This window comes from Enhydra lutris, unplaced genomic scaffold (genome assembly GCF_002288905.1).
Source record: "Enhydra lutris kenyoni isolate GAN:26980312 unplaced genomic scaffold, ASM228890v2 scaffoldscaffold78, whole genome shotgun sequence".
Classification (NCBI taxonomy): Eukaryota; Metazoa; Chordata; class Mammalia; order Carnivora; family Mustelidae; genus Enhydra; species Enhydra lutris.
In genome coordinates this window covers 4306483-4316747 of record NW_019154162.1, presented here as the reverse complement: position 1 = coordinate 4316747, position 10265 = coordinate 4306483, and the positions used below count along the sequence as shown (strand labels likewise).

General features: G+C 39.1%; 1 protein-coding gene and 1 pseudogene across 4 annotated transcripts in view; one reads left to right on the top strand and one right to left on the bottom strand.

The window, feature by feature from the left end:
* Positions 1-10265, top strand: part of LOC111160874 (WD repeat domain 33) — a 123418-nt gene that overhangs the window by 11416 nt on the left and 101737 nt on the right. The window lies entirely within an intron of this gene.
* Positions 5378-6449, bottom strand: LOC111160875 (annotated as a pseudogene).

The following is a 10265-nucleotide window of genomic DNA, read 5'->3' as shown; positions in this document are numbered from 1 at the left end:
ATATATTTATATATATATTTATATAATATATATATATTTATATATATATTATTTATATATATATTATATATATATTTTTATATATATTTATATATATTTATATATATTATTTTATATTATTTATATATATATATTATTTATATATTTATATATATATTATATATATATTAAATATATATATATATATTTAAGTATTTATTTGAGGGCATAAGTGACAGAAAGAGCAGGAGGAGGGGAAGAGGGAGAGGGAGAAGCAGACTCCCTGCTGAGCATGAAGCCTGGGGATGTGGGGACTGGGAACAGGACGTGGGGTCCTGGTGATGTGGGGTTCAATCTCAGGACTACGGGATCATGACCTGAGCTGAAGGCAGACTCTTAACTGACTGAGCCACCCAGACTTGATTTAATTTTTTTTATTTTGTGAAGATTTTATTTATTTGACAGAGAGGGACCCAGCGAGAGAGGAAACACAGCAGGACTAGTGAGAGAGGGAGAAGCAGGCTTCCTGCTGAGCAGGGAGCCTGATGTGGGACTTGATCCCAGGACCCTGGGATCATGACCTGAGCTGAAGGCAGATGCTTAACAACTGAGCCACCCAAGCGCCCTGATTTATTTATTTATTTATTTTTAAGATTTTAAAAAAAAAAAATTTATTTATTTGACAGAGATCACAAGTAGCTTTCTGCCTACTTGTGATCTCTGTCAAATAAATAAAATATTTGATTAAATATATCAAATATTTACATGGTTTAAAAGATAAAACCAGGGGCGCCTGGGTGGCTCAGTGGGTTAAAGCCTCTGCCTTCGGCTCAGGTCATGATCCCAGGGTCCTGGGATCGAGCCCCACATCGGGCTCTCTGCTCAGCAGGGAGCCTGCTTTCTCCTCTCTCTCTCTGCCTGGCTCTCTGCCTACTTGTGATCTCTTGTCTGTCAAATAAATAAATAAATAGTCTTAAAAAAAAAAGATAAAACCACATTGAAAGAATACTTAAGTCTCTAGGCTTTCCATTCCCATTCTCACTCACCCAATGTATGTATGTATGTATGTATGTATGTATGTATGTATGTATGTATGTATTATTTTCCTTTTGTAAAAACTTGTGACCTTTTTTTAAAGTGTAAAAAAAATTTATCATCTTAACCATTTTTTAAGTGTATAGTCAGTAGTGTTAAGTACATTCATTTGTGGCACAGATTTGAGAATTTTTTCATCTTGCAAAATTGAAACTCTACTTGTGGAACAACTTTCCATTTCTCCCTCCTCCTGCTCCTGGCAGTCACTGTTCTACTTTATGTTTCTGTGAGTTTGATTAGTTTAGATACCTCATAATGATTGAAATCATGCATTATTTCTTTTTGTGGCTGGCATATTACACTTACCATAATGTCTGCAAGGTTCATCCATGTTGTAGCATGTGACAGGATTTCCTTCCTTTGACAGCTGAACAATATTCCATTGTATGTATATACCACATTATGTTTATCCATTCATCCATTGCTCATCTACCTTTTGGCTGTTGTGAATAGTGCTGCTATGAGAACGGGTGTCCAGTCTGTTCAAGATCCTGCGTTCAATTCTTTTGGATATATATTCGGAAGTGGGATTTCTGGATCATATGGTAGTCTATTTTTAATTTTTTGAGGAGCCTCCATCCCATTTTCCATAGTGATAATACCATTTTACCATCCTAATAGTGTAAAAGGGTTCCAGTTTCTTCACATTCTCACTAACACTTATTTCTTTTTTCTTTTTTCTTAGAGATTTTATTTATTTATTTGACAGAGAGTAAGAGATCATAAGTAGGTAGAGAGGCAGGCAGGGGGCGGGTGGAATGCAGGGTCCCTGCTGGGCAGAGAGTGCTATGTGGGACTTGATCCCAGGACCCTGAGATCATGACCTGAGCTGAAGGCAAATGCTCAACCACCTGAGCCACCCAGGTGCCCCTTACTTACTGTTTTTTTGATAGTAGTCATTCTAATAGGTGGGAGGTGATACCTCATTCTGTGTTTTTTTTTTTAAAGATCTTATTTGAGAGTGAGAGCTTAGTGCATGAGCAGCAGGGAGGGGCAGAGGGAGAAGAAGCAGACTCCCTAAACAGGGAGCCCAACATAGGGATCAGTCCTAGGACCCTGAGATAGTAACCTGAGCCGAGGGGCATATGGGTGGCTCAGTCAGTTAAGTGTCTGCCTTTAGCTCAGGTCATGATCCTGGGGTCCTGGGATTGAACTCTGTGTTGGGCTCCTTGCTCAGTGGGTTGTCCACTTCTCCCTTTTCCTCTGCTCTTCCCCTCTGCTTGTGCTGGCGCGGGATCGTTCTCTCTCTCTCTCCCTCCTTCTCAAATAAATAAATAAAATATTTAAAAAAGGAAGTAACCTGAGCCACCCAGGTGCCTCCCTCATTTTGGTTTTAATTTGCATTCATCTCATGATTAGTGATATTGAGCATCTTTTCATTTGTTCATTGGCCATTTATATCATCTTTAGACAAATAAATGTCTGTTCAAGTCCTTTGCCCCAATTTTAATTGGGTTATTTATTTTTTTTGTTGAGTTGTAGGAGTCTTTTATCCATTCTGGATAATTAACCCTTTATTGGATATGTGATTTTCAAATACTTTTCCCCATTCTGTAGGTTGCCTTTTCACTCTGTTGATTATATCCTTTGCTAAACAAACGTTTTAAAGTTTGGTGTTTACCTTTTGTGTGTGTGACCCCATTCTTTTTCTACCTAATGATACATCCAAGAAATCATTCCATATCCAGAGCTCCCCCCTTCCTCAAACCTGCCCCATGATAATGTGATTTATAATAAGAAATATATATATATATAGTGCGTTTACTCTCTAAGAGATATCTTTTCAGATACTTTGCCTTTTTAAAAAATTGGGTTGTCTTTTTATTATTGGGTTGTAAGAGTTATCTGTATATTGTAAATGCTACAGATCCCTTACCAGATCTATGATTTGAAGAAATTTTCTCTCATTTTGTGGATTGTCTTTTTACTTTCTTGATGGTGTTATTGAAGCACAAGAGTAATTTTGGTGATGTTCAGTTTGTCTATTTTTTCTTTTGTTGGTTTTGCTTTTGGTGTCCTATCTTTTTTTTCTTTTAAGATTTTATTTTTAAGTAATCTTCATCCATCATGGGGCTCAAACTCACAACCTGGAGATCAGGAGTTGCATGCTCTGCCTAATGAGCCAGCCAGGCACCCTTTGGTGTCATATTTAAAGAAGGCTTTGTCTAACCTATAGTCATGAATATATATATTTGCTGTATTTAATGCATTTAGCAATTGGTTAAACAGTTGATTTACCCATCCAAGAATGTGGATTGTTGTTCGTGGTTGATTATGACTTCGGCTTTTTGGTTAGAAAGTTATAGAGAGTTATACTTTGTGGTTAAACATCTATAAGTTTTTGGGGCACCTAGGTGACTTTGTTGGTTTAGCATCTGCCGTAGGCTCCTGGGATTGAGCGCCACATCCGGCTCCCTGCTCAGTGGGGAACCTGCTTCTTCCTCTGCTCTCCTGTTCTTTCTCTCTAAATACATAAATCTTTTTTTTTTTTTAAGATTTTATTTATTTATTTGACAGAAATCACAAGTAGGCAGAGAGGCAGGCGGTTTTGGGGGCGGGGGAGGCAGGCTCCCTGCCGAGCAGAGAGCCCGATGCGGGGCTCGATCCCAGATGCGGGGCTAGATCCCAGGACCCCGGGATCATGACCCAAGCCGAAGGCAGAGGCTTAACCCACTGAGCTACCCAGGCACCCCGGTGTAGTTTTTTTTAGCTTTTTTAATATTTGATTAAGTCTCAGTTTATTTTATCCTTAATAACCACTGTATATTTGAGATCCAGACTGTTTTGGAGGGAAATACCAAATTAAGAGAGTATGCATCATAGGGTAATTAAAGACACTGTATATGCCAAATACTGAGGAGCTTGTTAGGCCAATATGGGTTAAAGAACTAGAAACTAAGAACTACTATTCCAAAATCAGGAGGTACTCAAAACCTTCAGCTTGTCATTTCATCTTGCTGTTGAGAAACTTAAAATACTCAGGACCATCTCTTTAGGATTGTTGCTTTGGGAATGATTTTTTTGTTAAGTGCTTTTGTCTGCAATTTAGGTATTTGTTCTTAACCTTCAGTTTAGTTGTAAACTAGGTTAAAAACGAGCTGCAAGAAACTTTGGAAAATTCTTACCTGCTGTGTATGTAATCTTGAAATTATAGAATTGTTTTATTTCTGGGGGTCATTAAATCTAGACCTTTTAATTGGAAGATAAACAGGATTGAAGAGATTAAATTTATTTGTAGTCACATAGTGGCAGATTCCAGGTCATCTGAATACTAGTTTAGTGTTTTTTTCCACTTCTACAGGAAAACCCAGAGCATTTCATCGTATAATTCAGAAGGGCTTTTTGGTTCATTGCCTTTGGGAGAGAGCTAAAGTTAAAACAGTTACATACCTAGAAGAGCCTTAAATAGGAAAATCTTCCCATCAGGAATTAAGAAATTACATTGTTTTGTGGTGCTTAAATTGTTACATACAGCTCTGTTTAGAATTGGTTACCAGTAAGGACTTTGGTGTACTTTTGTTTTAGTAATGCAGTGATTTTCAACTTTTAAATCTGCATTTGGCAGAATATTTCTTGGTAGATTTTATAAACACACACACCCACCAACCCACCTACATATCCCAAATGTGTTGCTCAATGCCTCCTTCATGTTTCCTGTACTCAAATTGTAGTTGATATTAATAAAGAGTATTTTTTTTAAGATTTTATTTATTTATTTGACAAGTAGGCAGAGAGGCAGGCAGAGAGAGAGAGGAGGAAGTAGGCTCCCCGCTGAGCAGAGAGCCCGATGCGGGGTTCGATCCCAGGACCCTGGGACCATGACCCGAGCCGAAGGCAGAGGCTTTAACCCACTGAGCCACCCAGGCGCCCCAATAAAGAGTATTTTTCACCCACGTTTACTGCCCATAGTGCTCATTTCCAGTTATATTTTTTTACATCTGTTTTGTGCCCAGAGTAGATATTTCCAGTTTTGTGTGTGACCATGTTTCTAACACTAGTTAGTAGCGTTATTTTTATAAGTTATTTTGTTTTTATGCATTCACTCATTCATTTGTGTACAGTATGCATGTGTTAAAAATGTAAAAGGTACAAGAGGATGTACATTGAATCTGTCTTCTTCCTGCAGTTGTCTTCTCCTTTTATCTATCTAGTAGCTATCCCTGTTAATAGTTTGTTACAAAATCTTCCAAAGTAATTTTGAGGTATATGTAGCAAATTTATATACTGTAGATGTTCCTTTTTTTGTTTCTTTTCACATGCACACTAATAATCTATACATTGTTTTATAATTTTTTTTACATAAGAAAGCATTTGAGGTTTAACATGAAATCATACAAATAAAATTTGTATAAACACAAATCCACATCGAGTCATAACACAGATAGCAAAAGACAAAGTAAGAACAAAGAAAACTAATTGGTGGCTATTTACAGTTGGACACAGTTGTGTCTTGTATACTAGAAAGTCTTTTACAAAATAATCATCTTAGATCAACAGAAGACCAGTCTTCAATGTCATCCTGCAAGATGGGTTAACTTTAGCAATTTCCTCCAGTTTTCTCCAACGTCCTTCTTTAGTATGGCTGGTAATTGTTTTGGTGATTGCCACCCCCTCGAGATGCCTTGCCATAAGTGCTCTGTTGGCCACTGTAGTCTGCATATCCCTGTCCATAGCCATAGTTCCCATAGTTATACCCAGTATAATCATAGCCGTCATAGCCACTATAGTTTTGATCACTGCCATAGGCACTATTGTAATTTCCATATCCTTGGTCATAATAGTTATTAAATCTTTGGTTCCAGTTTTGGCCCTGACCTCGTCCACCAGCTGCAGCACCTCTTCCTCTTTGTTGCTGTTCTTGCTGTCTATATACCTCTTTGGGTTGTGCAACTTTGATTTCATACTTCCCAGAACCAATTTGATGATATCTGCTGTCTAAGAATTTCTTTACTGGCTCTTTGTCTGTATATGTGATAAAACAAAATCCTCTTCTTTCGTTTGTTTTTGTATCCATGGGAAGTTCAATATATTCAATCTCTCCAAAGTCTCCAAAATATTCTTGAATTTTTCTTCAGAAGTATCTGGGCTCAGTCTGCCCACAAAAACCTTTTTGGGCCGTTCTTTCCCTTTTAAAGCTTTGGCCCTTTTGGGGTTCTGTCAATTTGCCATCCAGTTTGTGTTCTTTCAGTTCCAAAACCTTATCAACACTAGCAGCATCTTTGAAAAGAACAATTCCAAATCCTCTTGATCTTCCAGTCACTGGATCTGTTTTAATTGTACAGTCTACAAGTTCCCCAAATCCAGACAAATACTCAGTCATCTTTCTTGCTTGTATCCCAGCTCAAGCCTCCAATAAACATTTTACCGTCATCCTGCTGATTCTTCCTTGCATTGATCTTGGATCCCTCTGCGAATTTCTCTCGTTGCTGTACTGGTTCATGTCCTCTATGGTGGCAGAGTTGTTGGCCAGGGGGTGCTGGCGCGCAGTCCGGGTCACCTGCTTTATAATTTTTTAAAAAGATTTTATTTATTTGACACAGAGATACAGCAAAACAGGGAACACAAGCAGGGGGAGTGGGAGAGGGAGAAGCAGGCTCCCCACCAAACAGGAAGACTGATATGGGGTCGATTCCAGGACCCCAGGATCATGACCTGAGCCGAAGGCAGACACTTAACAACTGAACCACCCAGGTGCCCCATATACTTTGCTTTTTCTGACTTGACGATATATTTGAAGATCCTAAATAGAACTACCTCCTTTATGAAAGTTGCATAATATGCATTGTATGTATATTTTATGGTTTACTTTTACTAGTCCTCTCCTTAACAGACAAGTGTGGTTTCCACTCTTTGGTTATTGCAAAAGGTGCTTCACTGAATAACCTTATGCACATATGATCGCATACATGTAGGGATAAATTTAGGGAAGTGGAATTGCTTGGTCAAAGTATGTGCACTGTTAGTGTATGAATATGGTGGTTTTACTCACATTAACACTCATATTATGGTTTTTGCTTTTGTTTTTAAGTTTTTATTTTTTAGAGAGATTGAGTTCGCAAGCGGGGTGGGCTAGAGGGGTCAATCCCAGAACCCTGAGATAATGAGTTGAAGTCATACACGGAACTGGTGAACCACTCAGGCATCCCTCCTTTTTTTTTTTTTTTTTTTTTTTAATAGATTTTATTTTACGTAATCTCTATACCCAGCTTTGGGCTTTAACTAACAACCTTGAGATTAAGAGTCGCTTCTCCACTGACTGAGCCAGCCGGGTGCCCCTGGATTTTGCCTTTTTTTAAATATTTTATTTATTTATTTGACAGAGAGAGAGAGATCACAAGTAGGCAGAGAGGCAGGCAGAGAGAGAGGAGGGGGAAGCAGGCTCCCTGCTGAGCAGAGAGCCCCATGTGGGGCTCGATCCCAGGACCCCGAGATCATGACCCGAGCCGAAGGCAGAGGCTTAACCCACTGAGCCACCCAGGTGCCCCTGGATTTTGCTTTTTTGTGTGATGTTGCTTCTCAGTAAGTGATGATGAGTCTTTTTTTTTTTTTTTTTTTTTTTAAGAATTTTACTTACTTATTTTAGAGAGCGAGCAAGAGTGCGTGGGAGTGGGGAGCAGAGGGAGAGAGGGACAAGCAGATTCCATGCTGAGTGTGCAGCCCGGTGTGGGGCTTGATCCTAGGGCCCTGAGACCATGACCTGAGCTGAAACCAAGAGTCAGATGCTCAACTGACTGAGCCACCCAGGCACTCAGAGGAGTCATTCTTATCAGGAGTAATGACGGGAATTTATCCCTTTTTGATAATTTTTTTTAAAGATTTATAATTTATTTGACAGAGAGATCACAAGTAGAGAGAGAGAGACAGAGAGAGAGAGAGAGAGAGAGGAGGAGGAAGCAGGCTCCCTGCCTAGCAGAGAGCCCGATGCAGGACTCGATCCCAGGACCCTGAGATCATGACCTGAGCTGAAGGCAGAGGCTTAACCCACTGAGCCATCCAGGCAGCCCCCCTCTTTGTTAATTTTTATGGGATACATAAATGGGATACATTTTTGCATAGTAAAATGTTATGCAGCTCATTGAATACACTATGTAAGGTAGACCCTGAAAGGTAGTTCATTAGAATCTTGTTTTGTATAGGCAAAAACTTCAGATTTTATTTTATTTTAATATTTTTTTAAGATTTTTTTATTTGTTTATTTGACAGAGAGAGAGAGAGAGAGAGAGAGAACAAGCAAGGGGAGCAGCAGAAATTCACATTTCTAAAATTCAGACTTTTTTACTTATATTTCTGGGGTGAGTCATCATTGTCTCCAACACTAGTGTTGTACTTTCTGGACCCCATGGGGTATTTTTTTTCCCAGGAAAAATGTAAATACTCATATTTGAATTTTTGCAGCTTGAGGTAGGGGGTGTCTTTGAAGTCCTTTTGCCTATTTACATATCCATAGACCCCAGGTAAGGCTCCTTGCACTATTTGATAGATTTAGAATGTTTTTAGCATGTCTAGATTGGTGTAACACGAATTTCAGACTCCACCTCCAATATATGAACTTAGAGGTTTTCAGCTTCTTCCTCTGCTGCTCCCTTTTAACACCTACCCTGTCCGTGAACCATTTTAAAAACTCAGGTGCACCTGAAATGAATATAGTGTTATATGTCAGTTGTGTCTCAGTTAAAACAGAAACCTTTAAATCCTGTTGCTATTTCCTCTGCCTGGAATCCACCTCCTCCCCTTTTTCCAGTTTGTATATTCCTTCTTTTATCCCTGCATACTTTAATTTGCCCAGAACTTTTCTCTTTTACGTCTGTGCTCCCCCCAGTCATTAATTCTTGTTTCTTCCCATAGCGTTCCCTCATAGCATTTAAAAAAGATTCCTTCATGGGGCGCCTGGGTGGCTCAGTGGGTTAAAACCTCTGCCTTCGGCTCAGCTCATGATCCCAGGGTCCTGGGATCGAGCCCCGAATCGGGCTCTCTGCTCAGCGGGGAGCCTGCTTTTCTCCTCTCTCTCTCTCTCTGCCTGCCTGCCTACCTGTGATCTCTCTCTGTCAAATAAATAAAAATCTTTAAAAAAAAAAAAAAAGATTCCTTCAGGGTGCCTGGGTGGCTCAGTCGGTTAAGGCTTTGTCTTCGGGCAGGTCATGATCCCAGGGTGCTGGGATTGAGCCCCACATCGGGCTCTGTACTCAGCAGGGAGCCTACTTCTCCCCCTCCTGTTCCTCCTGCTTGTGCTCTCTCCCTCTCGCTCTGTCAAATAAATAAATAAATAAATCTTAAAAAAAGTAATCTTCCAGTATGCATTTATTAAGGTCACTAGATCATCACATACTTATTGAGTACCTGCTGGGTTCCAGGTCCAGTTATGTTTGTTTTGGTGTTAAAATATGCTTAATAAAAAATTGACCATTTTAACTTTATTTTTTTTTCTTCCAGTGAAATTAACATTTTTAAGTATACACTTGTTTGACATTAAATATGTTAACAATGTTTTATAACCATCTATCTCCAGAACCCTTTCAGCTTCTCGAATGGAAACTTTGTACCCATTAAACGTTAACTCCCTGTTCTTCACTCCCTTAGCCTGTGACAAGCGCTGTTCTGTTTTCTGTCTCTATGAGTTTGATTACTCTTGAAACCTCATATAGCAAATGTTTCCTAGTTCATTCTGTGAAGCCAGTATTACCCTAATACCAAAACCACATAAAGATCATACAGGAGGAAAACTATAGGTCAGTATTTTTCATGAATATAAATGTAGACATTCTCAACAGAATAACCAGTTGAATCTAATGGTGAATAAAAAGAATTATACACATTATGACGATGTGGGGTTTCAGGTTTGCAAGCCTGGTTTAGCACTCAAAAAACCTCATACATCATATGAGTTATGAAGAAAATTTATATTTAGAGATTAATAAATCATGCATTATATTAATACATGCAGAAAAGCTCCTGACAACATTCAGCATCTATTCATGATAAAATGTTCAGCAAAGCAGACATGGTGGGGATATCCTCAGTTTGATACGGTGCATCTACAAAACCTCCACAGCTAACATCATACTTAAAAGTGAGAAATTATGGGGTACCTGGGTAGCTTAGTCGGTTAAACATCTGACTGTGGCTCAGGTCATGCATGATCTTGGAGTTCTGGGATCAAGCCCTGCCTCTGGCTGCCTGCTCAGCAGGGAATC